A 17,764-nucleotide genomic window follows, 5' to 3' on the forward strand; every position below is an offset into this window, starting at 1 on the left:
TTGCTTCTTTTTTTTTTATGTATTTTTTTAAATGGTTAGTTTTCTGCTGAACATCAAATACCAGCGGCTGTATAGGGAGGATCATTAAATACCTTTCGTTATATGTTGAGGAGAAAATTGCCTGTCAACCCCGAGTGAAGCTGACAGTTACTCAAACTTCACTTTCAGCTTGCATGCCATGTGTTTAGTTTTTTTTTTTTGTACCATCATGACGTGATAAAGCTTCGCTTTGGTTTGTGCACTAGCGAGGTGAAGATGTTTTTTTTTTTTTTTTTGTCTGGGAGCAGATTGCCGCAGCAGATTGTGTGCGGAGATGCCATCATCAGATTTGGCTAGTTTGAGCTCTGGGATTTGTCGAAAGATTTTGTTTACTTATTACAACAGAAACCTGTTGTTACACAAACAGCACTTCCAACCACGTCTTTTTCAGACAATTCAAAGCAAATCGGTTCACATTTTCTCATCCCATTTTTTTTTTTTTTGGACAGCGAATAATACACCCGGCGTTAATAGCCTCCTCGTTGTTATTCACACTTTGGACTTTGTATTTTATTTTGAGTTCTTTGACGGAAAACGTGAGCCGCCCTCGCGTTATGTCGGGAGATAAACGCAGATGTAAGAGCCGTCTTTTTTTTTTTTTATTATTATTCGCAGATCGGCCCGACGGGCTGCGGCTGAAAGGCGGCGCCGAAGCTGGAAACGACCGCCCGCCCGGCGGATCGCCGCCGCCAGCGGACCGCTCCGAAGCGAAAGGTAAGGAACGCCGTTTCCGTCCGAGGCGGCTGCCGCGTCGTCGGGAGATTTGTTGGAAGGTTTGAGTTGGGAAAACGGAGCCGTCGGCTGCGGTGTTGAGACTCGGCTGAACGTGTGACGCTCCGGAGCGAGGTCCGCTCTCTGAGGAGGCGTCTCCGGGCCTCAGTTAACGGATGGATGCATGCCGCCGCTGCCGCCTGAGGCTTTTTAAAAAAAATAATTTTGTTGTTGTTTTTTTTTCAAATAAGCAATCGAGCGGACGATGCACGCGGATCGACTTAATTCAACCGGAGCGCAGAAATGAGCTTTTAGATATTTGGCGCGCTTTCGCGAAGAGTTCGTCTCAATCCGAGGACGTGATGAGTTCAGTCGCTTGCGTGCAGAATACACGCCGCGATGAACGGCGCTCAGCGAAAGCCGCGCGCTCGTCGTTCGGCGTGGTGCGCTCCGGGCGCCGTTTCAAAAGCCTCGAAGCCTCGCATCGTCTCGCGTGTGTTTCTCGGCCAGAGTTGGATTAGCGGTGGTTATTTTGAATTGTAGATTTTCTGCACTCGTGGGTTTTTTTTTGTTTTGTTTGTTTTTGTTTTGTCGACTGAGCTCTTTTGTCTGGTTTGAATATGGCGAGGCTCGGTCGGGCTTGTTTGCTGACGCCGGAAGTTGGCGGGGGGAGCGGGGGGGGTGGGGGGGTGAGGGGGGAGTCGGGCAGATGGGAAGTGGATCGTAAATGGGTTTCTTCTTTGAAATGAAGAGGCACAGTTCCCACTCGTGTTGATTAACGGCGATCATCATCATCATCACCGTTCCTTTTAATATCCCCGGTGGGGGAGGGGAGGGGGGAGGGAGAGAGAAGGATGGGGGGGCAAAACAGTTGGTGATCGTCTATTCAATCATTCACAGTCAATAATCGCAAATTGGCACGTGTTTTAGTCGTACGCCTTTGCCGGTGTCTTCCGGTGCTGTGAGCTTTGTCGCGAGGTTGTCGGGTCGTCGCCGGGCCCAAAAACAACCGACAACAACAACAACAACAACAACAACCGCCGCAACAAATGCATCAGAAACTTGTAGAATCACCGGGAAAGCTATGTCGCGTCTGGCCGAGCACCCCCCCCCCACCACCACCACCACTATCCCTCCAACCCCCCACCACCAGCGAGCTCGAATGTGGACAGTAGAGGACGGGGCCAAGGAGCGCCGATGACAGGACGCCTCGTGGGAAGGCTGGAGACAGATGGCTGGCCAGATGTAGGCCTGCTGTGACCTTGAAAGCAACCCGAAGGTAAAAAAAAAAAAAAAAAGCAGCAACAGATTGTCTCGGGGAAAATAAAAGGCAGGCGAGCACCAGACAATGCAGCGGGAGCGGCAAAAACAGGCGCGTTCCTCGTTGTTGTCGTCGGACCCGTCGCTGCGCCCGTAGACGAGCTGGTGTTGCATCGGTGTGTCATCACCGAACGCCTTCCGCGCCCGTCGGGGCGGCGCCTCCGCTCGGACGCTGGGAGGCGCGTTTGCGTAATTTGTTTTTTGCTTCGCTCCGTTTTTGAGTTTGAAGAGATTGCAAGCAAACGAGAGATCAACCGATATGCGAAGCTGTTAATTGGGAGAAAAATTTAAAAAAAAATAAAAGTCCCTCATAACCTGCAGAGCGTTGAAACGAGGTCGAGGTATTCGGTCGATGTGACTTGTCGGTGTTTTTTTTTTTTTTTTTTTTTTCTTTCCCCTTTTCTGTTATTCTATTCCAAAAGCGTGTTTTTAAATCGTCGCTTCGGTGCGTTGCGTCCGACTCTAACTTTAGCACTTTAACAGTTATTCATTTTAATACGGCGGTATTCATTGGTTGGTTTATAAAAGGGGTCTCCAGCCTTTTCTTTTTTTTTTTTTTTTTTTACAGAGCGTCTTATTAAACGTATTCACATAGCTGAGCTCCACCCAAACCAGCTGAATAAGCTTCTTTTTACGTGAACGACAACAAATTGACACTCGGCCGACGGCTACTGGTCGGTCAGGGATTCATTCTCGCCCAGTCGTCATATTGATTTACATATTTGGTTGTCGCACTTCCCTTTCGCTCAACGGCCGTCCGGTGTCGCTCCTGTTCTGCTCAGTTTTATTTGAAGTGTAAAATCGCCGCCGCAACACGGCAAGAAAACAAAATGACCAAAAAAAAAAAAAACACAAAAAAAACACGTTCAAAAACATCCAAGTTAAAAAAAAGAAGAAGCAATAATCACGATTAAGGCGTGAGTCGGGGTCACCTGACCCGGCCCGAACTTTGTCGAAAAGGAAGGTTTTAAGTCTAATCTGAAAACTCGTGTTCGTTTGATGTTATTTGATGATGGCTGCAGAGTTTCAAGACCTTTTCAAACCCTCCTAGTATGTTGTATTTTGTTTGTTTGTTTGTTTGTTTTGATCGCTCCAGCTGACGTTAGTAGATTACAGGTTTGACGGAAGATATAAATTCCTACAAAAGTGACGTACCGATCGAACGTTTCCCAATTCGAAAAGGGGGGGGGGGTGTCGTTCAAAACCACTTTCGGCGCTCGGTTCCTGCTGATGAAAGAAACGGGGGGGGAGGGGGAGGGGGAGTTTTTATTTAACTATTTTTTTTTTTAAATTTCTTATAAACTCCGAGTGACTTTGAGCACTGCAACGGAAAAGAGGCCGCGATCAGAGCTGCGAACTGGATGGCGAGCTGTAGGGTGGGAGGTTTAGGGACGGGGGGGGGGGGGGGGGAGGAAGGGGGAGGAGGGTGAGTGCTGCTGTGAGAAATAAGAGGAGCTGGAGGAGGGTAGAAGGTGTCAGGCGTATAATTGGGGTGAGGAGATCTCTGGGGTGGATAGGAGGGAAGCTTTTATTAAGACCGCTCAAGTCTGATGGGCCTTTGCGCGGCCCGCCTCGGCTCTTCCTCCCCTGCACGCCCACGCCATTTCCACAAGAGACTCCTCAACAACAAAGGGATGAAGGCCAAAGTCCTCAAGCCCTCCTTTCAGTCACAGATAAGACAAAAGGGACCCCATTACTTGAAAAGCGCTGACGGGAAGGCAGCAGGGTATGGATCCGCCGTTCCTTTTCTTTCCTTTACCCTCAAGTCCCACGTCGTCGTCCTTCTTCGCCACTCGGGCGTTAAGTCGCTTCCACGTCTCGACACCTCTTCCCGTTCGGCGTCCCGAGCTGCCGGTGACGCGTCCAATACCGTCCCGCAGCCGACGACGGCAGTCCTCCCCCTAAGTTGCTACTACCCGCCTGACGCGCCTCGAGATTCAATGAGATGCCGGTCACGCCTCCGACACCGTACGACACCCGACGACGGCTCGATGGCTCGAATCCGTCCTCTTTTTCTTTCCCACCTTTTTTTTTTTTTGAATAGAAACGCATTTCTCCCGTTAGCTCCCTTCGGCCGACGCCTGGGCAGCGTGCTCTGTGGAAACGAACCGGGGTTTTTTTTCTAATCGTTTCGTTCGCCGGATGTATCGGGCGGAACGTTTCATGACGTATTTGCAGCCTGACGTGCGACAAAATGTTGGCGCTCGCGTCGGATGAAAAGGGGGAATAATCTCTGTTGTTTCGGCTCACGAGGGAAAACAAACTTTCCAGGGTGACTTCCCCCGTGACCGATCGTATCGGGTCCGATGGCGAGATTAAGGAGCTTAAACCGCTTATATCCCCGCCCCCCCATCCCGCGAACATTGAAATGTAACTTTTCGACTCAATGTAGTCGCCGTATCGGTAATTGAATCCTTTTGTAGAAACGTCGCTTCTTTGACTCGGGTATTTTCGGGGATGGGGATTGGGGGGGGGGGGTGATGTTTTGAAGCAAATTGTGTGAGCGACGCAACAAAAGATTCAGAGTTGAAGCGTTTGAGGCGGTTACGGGGAGAATTAGCGGCCTCCCCCATGTTTTCTGCTGTAAATTGGTTTGTGTGGGGAAAAAAAAAAAAAAAAAAAAAAAAGAGAGGGGGCTGGAGGTCTGTTCTCGGCTTCCTCAGTAGCTCGTTAATCCCCCCACAGCTCGGGCCGCGGGGAAGAGCTGCTTTGCGCCCGCAAACACGGCCCCTCGTGGAAAATGGCGCCGGTCCTCCCGCAGCCCTCTTTCGTCCTCTTTCCACTCGGTCCTGCAGGGCTTGGCTTAATCCTCTGCCTGGTCATGGCAGGGAGATTGCAGGCTTTTTTTTTTTTTTCCTTCCCCAAAAGCTGGCTGGACTTCAAAGTTCCAGGGATGCAGGGACTTTGAGGAGGTGGGAGGAAATATAAAAATAAAAAATGAGGTCCACCGCAGGCGAAGAGTGCGAGGGGGTTCAACGTCAGCTTTCTTTCTTTTTTTTAAAAACAATTTTTTTATTTGTTGTTTGTCCATTCCTGAGGTGACTCTGAAAAATCGTGCGGTTTCACAGGAGGGACTTTGTCGATTGGGGGGAAGACGGGGGACGCGAAGTCTTTTGAGGATCAGTCGGGGGGGGGAGAAGAAGAGGAGGAGGGGGGGTTTCTGGTTTATTTATGATTTCCAGAACTACATTACACAGAACAATGTCCTTATGCAACAACAAAACTGAAAAACAACAACAACCTAAACTCGATGCTACACCTGAGGTTGAAGCGGGATGAGGAAAAAAAAAAAAAAAACACCAAAAGTGGAAATATCTTCCTAGTTTTTCCGCTTGTTTAAAAACAACAAAAAAACAACAACAAAAAACTGTTTAGTATTTCCAACTTTTTTTTTTTTTCTTTTCTTCCCCGACAAACTGCAGCCAAAATCATCATCGCGAAAAGGAGGTCAGACACTCCTAATTAGTTTGACTAACTTTTCTGTAACATGAACTTTTAACGGCTCGGTAGATTTCCAAACGTACTTCTTCGACCTTTTTTTTTTTTTGTCTTTCATGTGAAACTAATCCTATCAGGGTCTCATCAGTTCGGCGTCACTCGTCTTAACGCCCGAGTTCTCAGCTCCGTCGTCAGGCCGGCTCTTCGTCGAGAGATTCTGACGTTTCGATCCAGAATTATGGTCCAATTATTATTATATATATATATATATATATATATATAAAATTAAAAAAAAATCCCTTCCCCACAGATTTTATTTCTCTAATTTGATGGAAATGTCTTTGGATGCTGATCCCTTGTTAGATTCTCAGATAACACGGAAAGATTAGAGCGAGCTCGTTCCAGATGAAGGGAAAAAAAAGGTCTGATATTGAAACCGCGTGTGCGCGATAATGGTGTGTAATTGGCTTTGTGCCGTGTTTACACGCACTAGGATTTGCATGTCTGTTTATATGTATTGTCTTTTTATTTAAAAAAAAAAAAAAATTTGTACAAACAAGCATTGTACTGCGACGCGTAGCTCGGGCAGGCAATTAATGAAAAAAAAAAAATCCTTGACGATCCCTTTGTCAGATCTGAACACAAAGACGCCGTCGGCGTATTTTTAGACTCACCGCGCTTCTACTTTGTCACATCTCAGAAATCCATTGTAAATAGTTTTCTATCGATTTTTGTTGTTGTTGTTGTTTTAATTCTTTCTTTATCTTGATTGATTTTCAAACATCCGGCAAACAATTTCCATCTCGTACACTTTTTTTGGGGGGGTTTTCTTTTAAATACACTAGTCGACTCATTTGAATTTGGGTAAACACTCATACGTTGATCTCCTTAATAGCGTTTTGTTTTTCCGACGAATCGGTTACCTTTGCTTAAGTTAGAAGTGCGGACTTAATAAGATATTAATATGAGACATAAAACAAGAGCAGGAAATTGCCGATCGAAATCGCTCCATAAAGGACTCGCCCTTCGAGAATTAGCCTTAAAAGGTTTTAACGTTTTTTTGGTTTTTTTTTTTATGGTTAATTTCATTTTGCCGATTCAGCGCTCTTTATCGGATATCGGTTTAAAAAAGGGGGGGGGAAGCTAACGCGCCCCGCGCCCGGAGGCGCTCGAGCCCTCTTGTCGTGGTCTGTCTGGCCGTTTTAAATACAGCTCTTTTATAAGCGTCCTAATTGCTCCGACGATTCAAAAGGGGTCGACTCGTTTGATTACGACGAAGCGTGATTGCGGATTTTTTATTTATTTTTTTCTCATATCCCGCCGCTCCTTAGCGCGCCGTCTCGCCTACATCTGCGTGTGCAACAACGGTAATTACTTTAAGTGGCCTTCGGGGGGAGCCGGGGGAGGAAGAAGGGAAGGGGGGAGGCAGGGGAGTTTCCATTATTGGCCCGTCTTGATGTTGAGGAAGTGTGCAAGTCGATGCGCGTTTTTGTATTCTATTCAACTTACTGCCGCTTATTTCAATATTTGTTTTTGTTTGTTTTTATAGATGATATCAGCGAGAGCTGCAGTTCTGTTGACTTTGTTCTGAGCCGTTGCAGAAAAGTTGACTCTGTTTGCTCTTCCTCTCGCGTCGGTCGTTGAGCCTCTCGAAGCCCAGACAGCGCTGACCGACGGCTCGTGAACAAAAGTCCACCCCGGAGCTTAAAATGGAATCGGCTAATGGTGATTTCTTTTTTTTTTGAATAATGACTTTTTTTTTAATTTATTTATTTTTTTTTTTTAAAGAGATTGCGACAAACGGTGCAAATTCCAAACATGCTAAACTTCCAGTCATTTGAAAATGGATGAAAAGCAGCAAAGCCTTCACCGTGATGAATGGTAATTTGATATATTATCCATATGTCGTGTCGGGCTCTTAATTTAAAGTGCTGGGATCGACCGCCTGCCGAAGCAACGAGATGATAAATCACTACGGTCGGTCGATTTAGAAAATTGATCTGGAGATATTTTAATCACTTCTCGAGCAAATTCCAAACATTCGCTGTTCAAACGTTTTGGTTGTCGTGCGTGACGGCAGCGTTTTCCCCAGAAGGTTTCTATAGGGAAGTTATTTAACCCCCCCCCCCCCCCAAAAAAAAAAAACCCCGATGCCTTTTCATGTCATTTTGAATTATCGTGACGATATTTATTTAATAAAGCACTTTCTGCCGTGAAAATTGTAATCGCCAAACATTCGGTAAAACGAAGCTTAAGTGAAGCTGTAGTAGCTTACCTGCTATAAAAACAAACATTTGGGTGCTGAAAGGTTTTGTTGTTTTTTTACCTATTTTTGAAATTTATTTTGTTTTGGTTGTAGAAATTGAATTATCACTCATTTTTATAGAATCATTGATGAAGAAATTAACACTTTTTTTTTTTTTTTGGTCCCTCAAACTAAAACGTCTGAACTTTATTGTCGTTTTAATGTTAATTTCTAACCGTTTTCCTATCCGGCTTGGTTTTTTTTTAAGCGACCGTGTATATTAATTATTCATAAATAAGGTCGTCGTTAGACTTAAAATATGTACAAATTCACCTACAAGAGTTGGATTTTTAAACGGGAACAACGGGCGATGCCGAAATCCTCAATAAGTATTTGGATTTCAAAGTTGAAAAGAACGGGGGAGGGGGGGGGATGTTGAAGACCGACTCTATTGACCGCAAAAAGCCGGTGGTTTATGGGTGCAGTTGAAGCTGGCGGTTATTGACCAGCGGCCGTCGGCGCGATGTGGGCGGACCGGTCTGATTAGCCGTATTGACCGTGGAGCGGTGGAGCCGGGTCATTTCCTTTTCAATCTTCAAAGACCGTTTTATTTTATTTTTTTCATCAAAGCTCTCATCGCCAGTTTTTTTTTTTTTTTTTTATTACTTTTTTTTAATTTTTTTTTTAAATTGGCAAATATTCAGGTCGTTTTCAGACCCGCAACCAGAATCTGTCCCAGTGGAAAAGGGTGTGTGTGTGTGTGGGGGGTGATTTGGAGACGCAACAGCTTCCAGTAAGATTTTTGTTTTCTTTATTTTGTATTTTCAATGTTTCTTTCCAATATCACGCATGAGCGTGAGGCAGTTTACCCGAGAGCCTCTCGTATTTCTTCTAATTGATGTTTTACAGATTCCCTTCGGTGGGGCATTAAGGAAGATTGGTGTATTAATTGGCAACGTGCGGCATCTGAAACGAGTAGTCGAGAGCCGTTTGCCGGGATGCAGATGTGCTCCGGCTCGGGTTTAACGGAGCTTCCCGTGAGCTGCATCAGCGATTATTGGATCTGGTGCCGAGTGTGAATATTACTTTGGATTAGTTTGTCAAGAGAATCCTCCAAAACCTCGGCGATATCTTCAACTTGTTTGTTTTATTTGACCAACATAATCAATATCCTGATCCGTGATATTAAGCATATTAAATGACCTGAACGTGTGATTATCTATGAAAATGAGCAACTTCCTGTTGCCCAGCAAAGTTTGATATGTGAAGGTAATTAGATTACTTTTTTTTTTTTTTTTTTTTTTTTGGTTGACACTCGATGTGTAAAGTGCTCACTTCAACATAGACAAAGAAATTACTAAGAAACACAAAGAGCGCGAAAAGCTCTCCAACTTCTTACAACAGTCTTGGTACAATATTCACTTAAGTGCAATATTTTGATTTATTTCTCTTTTTTTTAAGTATATATTTCTAGGAAGTGTCTTTTTTGCTGGGTTTTTTTGCTACTCTTTGTCTAAAGGTTTTCTATTCTATTCTATTCTATTCTATTCTATTCTATTCTATTCTATTCTATTCTATTCTATTCTATTCTCAGATCTCAGCAGTATGCACACCTCTCTGTTTAGTCTGTGCTGTAACTGTGTTTAAACGATGTTTTTAGTGCCTCTCAGGTGATTCAGCTCTATTATTATTTCCTCTATAGTCTTGCAAATGTAGACCTAAAAAAAAAAAATATATATATATATATATATATTTGGCAAATATCCCTTCGTCTGTAATTCTGCTCCTCACACCGCCTGGCATCATTTTATTTTATTTTTTTTTTCTCCCATGAGTGCGATCGTAAAACATGTCACCAGCTCGCATTCATACGATTTCAATGGTAAAATTTTATATTCATATCCACATGAACCGATAAATACCCAGCTACTTTTTCATTTCCGCTCTTTATAATAAACGTACTTTAATTACCTGGGGGGGGGGGCTTTTTTTATTTTGTTTTATTTTTTTATTCTCCGCTTCGGGTTGACCAGTCATGACCACCGTTACCGCCGGTAACTCGGCACCATGTGACCGAGCCGTGATAGATGACTTGTCCGTGACCTTGACCTCCCCCCCCCCCCTCCTCCCAAAACAAAAAAAACAACAACAAAAAAACACGACTTCAAACATTTTCAATAATATCGATCGTTTCATACCCTTCTGACACACGTGCATGAAATGAGTTCATCTTCCATTTTCTTTTTTCGGCGGGGGGGGAGGGGCTCTCCCTCTCTCACCCACCCCTCCCCCCTCCCACTCCCTCCCTCCTCCCCCCCCCACGCACGGCTGACCTCTGTATCCTCTGAATTTCCTCCACACGTCGGCAAACAAGCCATCCGCCAGGCTGATCCGTGGAGAGGGAGGAGGGGTGGGGGTGAGGTGGTGGTGGTGGTGGTGGGGGGGGGGTAAAGCGCTCTCCTCATAAGCACCTGTGTGTCTCTGAGATCAGAGGGGGGGGGATGAGAGTGGGCGGACGGGGATGAGAACAGAAGGCGAGGACGAAGCAGTCGAGAGGGTGAAGAAGGTGATTTACCGAAAGGCCTTCTTCAGGGGTGGAAAAAAAAAAAAAAAGTGTCAGAGGAGACAAAGGCAAAAAGATTCTTTTTATTTCGTGGTGGTGCTTCAGAAGATTTCCAGACATCCGCGCGCACTTACTGGTCCTTTCGTTTTTTTGTTTTGTTTTGTTTTGCTTCCCTGTTATTTTCAATCACTCCTTCTCCTGCCTCTCGGAAGCCCGTCGTACCCTCCGCCGTTATTTGCTCCGTCTTCTCCTCTTGTGTTCCTTTTCCACCCGTCTTATCATTTCCCTCTCCTCCTCCTCCTCCACCTCCTCCTCCACCTCCACCTCCTCCTCCACCTCCTTCAACCGAGTCTGTGATTGGAGAACACCGAGCATCAATGATCCAATCTCATCCCTATTCATTGACTTCAGAGCACCCCCTCCCCTCCCCCCCGCTCCCCCTCCTACCCCCTCCTCCCCCCATGCTCAGCTCCCACATCACTCGGTACTCACTCTGCTCTTTTACCTCTTTGTTTCACACGTTGTTTAGCTTAGCCGCCCCGTCCCCCCTTTTTATTTTTTTTAATTTTTTTTTAAGTTTAGTTATCCGACCGACTTTGCCTTGCGTAACAAAACAGCAAAACAAAACTCGACATGGCATCAGGAGCAAAAGGCCCGGTAAGCTTTTTAAGAACCCCCCCCCCTCCTACCCCCTTTCCTCCCCCCCCCCCCCCCTCGCCCCCGCCCCGTCGTAATTACTGCTGAAACAAGCAGCTCTGGGAAGTTTCAGCACTGGTGGAGCCGTCATTACTGACAATCTCACAGCCTTTATCTGCCATAGCTAAGACGCTCTCGCACCGCGGGGCTGTGATGATTGCCTCACTGAGAAGAAGGAGAAGAAGGAGAAGAAGGAGAAGAAGGAGAAGAAGAAGGAGAAGGAGAAGAGTGGATTTGGAGGTTTTTAGAGAAGATTGAGGCGTAACTGGAAAAAAAAAAAAGGAAAAAGCCTTAAAAAAAAAGTGTCTTAAACGATAAAGCTGCTCGAAAACGGTTTCCATGGCGATGTAACACTCTCCAGCTCAAGAGTGGACAACTTCGAATCTATTACGCTCCCGCTGCACCCGTCAAGCATGCATTTTTGTAATTTCTTATTTCATTTTTTAAATTTTTTTTTTTGCCGAGGAAGTTGTCCGCCGCTCGGCTCGGCTCGCAAGCCTCCCGTCTTCACCGCGGGGCTCCGAGAACGCCACATTGTTTTCGGCAACCCGGGGGAGGGGGGGGGGCGTTTTTCAGCTCAGGAGTATCGGGGAGTCGGTCACTTTTTTCCCTCAAGGAAGTGGTTTGCATACGCCAGCAACTTTTTTTTTCTTCTTTTATTTATTCTTTACATGTGCGCCGTCAGTCACACAACCAGTTTTCGGGGAGCGCCGAGGACTGAAAGCTCTGGCACCGTTCCCGGTCGGCTCCGAGTCCTCCGAGGTGTCCCGGTTGCTGCTGTTGATTTGGACATCGACTGTGTGGCACGCGCGAGGTCATCCGAGCTCTCCTTCGATTTGAAGATATATATATATATATATATATATATACTCAAACTGCATTTTGGAAAATCTGCCATCTTCATTAATCGATTTTTTGTTGTTGTTTATTTTTTTTTGCATTTTGCATCGATGTAAAAACGGAGGATCCAAGAACGAGGCAACTTAACTTTGTTTGTTTCGTTGTGAACGAACTACGTCAGACGCAAATTCATTTAAAGTAAAGGTGTATTTATTTATATCTTAAAGCGTAGGGAGGACTTAAAAGGCTTCTTTCTTTCTTTTTTTTCCCCCTCATATTTCTTCACATTTGCAGAGGAAGCGTGACCTGCCGCTTCATGAAGCCGTTTAGCCTGACGGCGTTTTGACCCGTTTGTAGTGGAAAAAAAAACAAATAAATAAACAAACAAACAAACAAAAATACCGTTTCAGAAAGAACCTCTTTTACAAACCCAAATGTATTTCTGGCAAATGAAAGTGTGAGTCACGGAGGCGGTTATCAAGCCGTAGTAGTAAAAACCCCAAAGGTTCCAGAAACGTTTGCTTTTTTTTGTTTTGTTTTTGTTTTTTGTTGTTGTTTTTTTGTCTGTTTTCCGCCCGCCGCTCCTCCTCAGCCCGGTCTGCCACCTTCTGCGCTTCGGCGTTCCATGAAATAAGCTTGGCTAGATTTGCTAACTCGTGGGCGTGTGATTGGGTGCGTGCATTAAGGTGCGTGTGCGTGTGCGTGTGCGTGCAGAGCTCCCGACCACTTCCAAACGGGCGTGGGACGCTTCTTAAGAAAAAAAAAAAAAAAGAAACGGGACAAGTGAGGCAACCTGGAACCCAGCGGGTGGAAACAGGTGTCGTTACTTACCTGCCCGGCTGTATGCACCTGCCCCCGGGGCGGCAAACAAACCGGTTCTTGAGAAAACGAGACGGGACACGGCGACACGAGGGGAGTGAACCTTTTTTTTTTTTTAAATGTTTTTGGGATGGGGTAATTTCGCCGCTTCGCCGCCGTCGTGAGCTTCGCCGCCCGTTGTTCACAAATAGCGGTCGGAAATTACGCTCAGTTCCTCTTTTTGCACCTGAACCTCAGGTGTGCCAAAAATGTCATAGGAAGGAAAAAACAAACAAACCAAGTATTGAGTGTCCTCTGTCGTTCAATAGCAGCTTTCAAGGAAATAACGCCGTCGCGGTTCTCGGGGAAAAACTCATTTCATCGTGTATGTGAGGTTGTTGTTTTTGCCCCCCCCCCCCCCCCCCCGTCGGCCTGAAATTCTGCTCATAAGTTTTATCTGGTGCAAATGACGTCGGCGTAGTAAGAAATTATTGATAGTCTTTGACTGTTTTTTGTTTTGTACTGCAAAACGCCGGAATTGACCGTGAGCTTTTAAAACCTGATTAAACTTCCAAGAACTCATCTCATCAAAAATTCATATTTTGAAGGTTTTTTTGTGTTTTTTTTTTTTTTGCCCCGGAGAAAAGCCTCCCCCCCTAACGCCTTAAAGTAGTTCAGATGCAACTCCTACACCTTTGCCTTTTATTCAATGTGCGTGTGTTGAATTCATTCGTAACTAATCGATTATTAATCGACTTATCGGCTGGAGGCCGTTTTACCTTTCTGCCTCCGTTGTTTAATGGCGGGCGGCGGAAAGCCTTGAGGCTCGCCTTACCGCCACCTTCTGACGCGAGTAGGGCATTACAACTAGGCGGCGGTTAAAAAAAACAACAAAAAAAACGGGGGAAATAAGGAAGAAAGAGAAGACACGTACGCTAATCCTTTAAAAGAAGAAAAAAAAAAAAAGACATTTTAATTGCTTTGCTTTAAAATGCTGATTTGTAGCCCCTGCATTTGGCTGCACCTCCTTTGCATTCAGCCGGTGAAGTCTCCAAACCCCCTCGGCGGTGTGCCGACTCGCCGGCGAGCCCGTTGTCTGAAGGTCTTAAAGTCGGATTGAAGTCACGTGACATCGCACCGCCCCGTTTCGGAAAAGCGCTCGGAGCGAATGCCGTTTTTTTTTTCCCCTCCGTTTTCAAAAGGGGATCTCGAGGCGCCTGAAGTCCGACATTGAAGTCGACCCCTGAAACGCAGCGCCGCGCTGACGCCCGTACGCCGCGCGCGGACTTTCACGCGTTTATTCCCGCTCGTTCTCCGGGGGAACGCCGCCGCCCCGTGGTCTCTTTATTCCAACACAAAGGTCAAATGCATAATTCAGAAAATGGACACTGTAGCGATATATGAATAATTTCTTTAAAAAAAAAAAAAAAAAAGCTTTGTTGTTGTTTATTGCTCTGGGAAGGAAGTAGGTAAAAAAAAAAAAAAAAAAAGTGCGGCGTGGGAGATCGGTATTACGCGGTGGGAGGACTCTATTTACTTTTTTTTTTTCCTCCCCCTCCCCTCCCCCCTCCCCACCAAGGTTGTTACCGTCCTCTCGGTTCCTCGCACGGGCTCGGACGTACTCGGCGCACTGGTTGGCCGTCGTCTCGAGGGCGAAGCGTGAATAAGGGAGTAGCTCTCCGCCCCGTTGACGGATGGAGCTCATCCATGCGCCAAGTTCAACAAGTCGGCCGCTCTCGCCTCTCCAAGCCCTTCAAGATCCTTTTCTTTTTCTGCATGCTGGTCTAAACGCCCCCCCCCTCTCCCCTCCATCCTCCCTCTCCCCCCCCCTCCTCTCCCCCCCCCCCACTGCTATTGCACTCATCTTCTTCCTTTTCAAATGGTAATGGCCACTGAACCGTGCTGGATGCTCTTCGGCGAGAAGCGAACTCGCTCCTCTCGGAAGAGAGTTTATGGACGGTCATGCAGAGTTTTTAAAGGTTCGGCCCAGCGGGCAGCGAGAATTTTCTTTTTTAATATTTTTTTTCCCCCCCCTCTCTCCTTGCGGCTGAATCATTTTTGGCCACAGTCTCAGCAAGCTTTACCCGCAATACACCGAGCGGGTCTGTGCCTATTGTTATTGTTGCATAATGGAGCAAAATCCAGTTTCAGTCGGGCTCTCTCCGTGTGTGCACCCCCCTCCCCACCCACCACCACCACCACCACCACCACGACTACCCCCCCCACCCACTTTTTCCGCTCCACAGAAACCACCGGTGACATGCGGGCGTACCGACGACTGTCCAAACTGTGGAAGGAAGTAAATGAAATCGGCCTCAACAACAACAACAACAACAACAACAACCCCCCTCCACCGCCCCCTCCATCAAAGCTCGTTCAGCCAAAGAACAGACAACGGCGATCAAAAGCTGAAGCTCCAGCGAGTCTGCTCTCTTGACGTGTTTGGTTTTTGCGGGAAGCAGCGTGGACATGATCACACGCAAACTACAGAGAGAGGAGTCATAAATTTGCATCGGAGCCGTCTTCTATCGCTTTCGTACTTCCTCGCAAACCATCAGCTGTCAGATGATAAACAAACAACTTTTTGTTTGTTCTTTTTTTTTTTTCAGTGATTTTTAACAGATGCAGCACTTTCAAAGCTGTTAAAGGTAAAACAGGAAAGCAAATATTTGAAGGGTAAAAAAAAAAAAAAAAAAAACGATTCAAAATTATTATTGATTTTTGTGGACGTTTTTTTTTATTTATTTATTTTTTTTTCACAGCGGTGGTGAGGTTGCAGATTGCAATCGACTGAACGTCCAAAGGTCCAGAAAGGTCCTCTCTGGAGTCCGTTTTAAAAAAAAAAAATTCCTTCTGGGCTACTGTAGAAACATGGCGGTGCAACATGGTGGAGAGGACCCGCTCCCTACGTGTATCCTAAACTAGCGGAAATTGAACAAATCGTTATTATTAGGTGGCTACGCACTGATGAATTTTAATATTCAATTTCTGCCGATAAATGCCGCCGGTGTTTCCCCCCCCCCCCCCCGCCGTCATATCGGTAACGAAATACGAACTGATAACACTTTGATCAGCTCGATCCTGAATCCGATTGACTGCAATGAAGCTTTTTTTTTTTTTTTTTTTACCCGAACTGAGGGTTAATTAAACGTTCGCAGTGAGTATAAAGCCTTTATTGTGGAGAGCTCTTTATTTTGTGGGGAAAAAAACAAAACAAAAAAACAACAACAAAACAAATCTGTCCCAAATAAATCACAGCCTTTTGTGTTTGATAGTTATTGAATGTTCATGCGCAGCTCCGCGGTCGAGGGGTTTTTAAATCACTTCCAGGTGCGTGAAGGTTTTCAGTGAGCCAGCAAAAAAAAAAAGAAAGAAAACCTTTTTGGCTTCTGTCTCTTGCATTAAACTCTCTTGTCCGTGCAGGGGAACAGATTTATAGAACAAATGTCTCGAGATGCTTTCACCACATGTTGCCGGCCGGTTCTTCTTTAAAGAAGAAACACCGGTCAGCGAAAGAAAAAGATGTCTCTTGGCGAGGAGTTGATTTTTTTTTTTTTTTTTTAAAAGGCGGAGTTAGTGAAGGCCCCGCTTTTTATGGGCCCCGCTGTACTCCACACGTTAACCGTTAAAAGCTGTCGTCGGCATAAATACCTTTTGGGAATCGCCTACGTGTTGTCAGCGCCCCCCCCCCCCCACACCTATCCTCCCCCCCTGTCAAATTTTAGTCTTTTAAATAACTTCGCCGCCTTCGGATGGGGAACGAGCCCGTTCGTTCGTTCGTTCGTGAGCCGGACTCCTTCCCCGTTGTGATCGCGTGCGCGAGCCGATTGGCGGTGACGGCAAATTGAGGGGGGCGTCGAACCGTCGACCCGTCGACCCGCCGAGCCCGTAGACTTAACGCTGTGTTTGAGACCAAAAGCTCTTTTCTCCGTTGGTCGCTCTTTTTGTTTTTGTTTCCTTTTTTCTTTTTATGGGCCTTTCACAACACAAAGACCCCCCCCCCCCCCCCCCCACCCCACCGCCCTCCAAAACAACAGGAAAAGGCAGAGAAGCGCACAAACTCGGATCCTCCCACCAGCGATCCAGTCTGGCACCTCTCCAAAATGATCCCCTCTCGCGACGAAACCTCTTCATTACCCTCTAACGAGCCTCTGGAGTCGCGAAGCGTTGAGCGTTCTGGCAGTTTTCAGGCATTTCTCAATTATTAAAGCGCGGGGGTTAAGCAGCGCCGGCTCGCCTTTTAGCTGTTTATTCTTTCTCGTCGGTGTGGCGTGGGGAGGGGGAAGAAGAGGGGGGGGTTACACCGTTGGGACCCGAAGATTGGTTCACCGTGCGAAGGTGCGGGAGCGTGTTCAGGCTGCTGGATTTTGACACGGGGAAAAAAACAAAAAAACAAACAAAAAAACACGGCTGCTCCAGCGAACGCTCCGGGCGAGTGATCCAAAAAAAAAACAAAAAAAAACAACTTACCATGCCGCGAATATTTTCTTTCTTTTTTTTTTCTCTCTCCATATTTCACTTCATTACTGGTGTGTAAATAAGGCAAGGCGGGCTCAATCAGCTGAAACCTGACCAGGAGGGAGACTCCAGGACTTTATTATTATGGAGTCATTTTTTAATAAGAAAGGCGGGAGGCTTTGTGTTTTGTATTTTTTTTTCCTTTTCTTTTTTTTTTTTTTTTTTTTTTAATCAGGAAACATTCCCGCTCACATTTCCGGTGGATTTCGACTCCTTAATTGAATGCTGCCTTGAAGCGTCTTCTTCATAATTCACGACCGCAACGATGACGAGAGCGAAAGAAATCCCGTCTCCGCAGCGAGACGACGCTCGTGTAATTCTTGCGTTCATCTGAAGTGCCGACCCGCCTCGGCTCATTTGTGTTTGTTCCCGGCTGCTTTCTTTCACATCTTTTCTTTTTTTTTTCAATCGCTTCTCTTCTTCTGCGCCCCTCCTTCTCCCCGCTCTGTTTCCCCCCCCCCCCGTCGTCATCACCTCGGCAAAAAGAAGAAGAAGAAGAAGAAGCCGTTCGCAGGCCCCCCAAACGCTTAATTGGCTTTTCATTGACACGTGCTGCAATTGGCTTTTAATCACCGTTTTACATCATGTTTTGAAAT

At 46.1% G+C, this 17,764-nt stretch overlaps 1 protein-coding gene across 7 annotated transcripts in view; it reads left to right on the top strand.

Moving 5' to 3' along the window:
- sema6cb (semaphorin 6Cb) overlaps positions 1-17,764 on the top strand; it is a 156,307-nt gene that overhangs the window by 17,061 nt on the left and 121,482 nt on the right. For 5 of the 7 annotated variants that reach the window (XM_069711939.1, XM_069711944.1, XM_069711943.1 and 2 more), the window contains exon 2: positions 655-753. The exons of the other annotated variants lie outside the window; for them this stretch is intronic. The gene's annotated coding sequence lies outside the window, so the exon portion shown is untranslated. The remainder of the gene's footprint in view (positions 1-654; positions 754-17,764) is intronic. 7 annotated transcript variants of the gene reach the window in all.

This window comes from Brachyistius frenatus, unplaced genomic scaffold, assembly GCF_029030835.1.
Source record: "Brachyistius frenatus isolate BFR_SWC_R1_liver_20210118 unplaced genomic scaffold, ASM2903083v1 Contig_104, whole genome shotgun sequence".
Lineage (NCBI taxonomy): Eukaryota > Metazoa > Chordata > Actinopteri > Embiotocidae > Brachyistius > Brachyistius frenatus.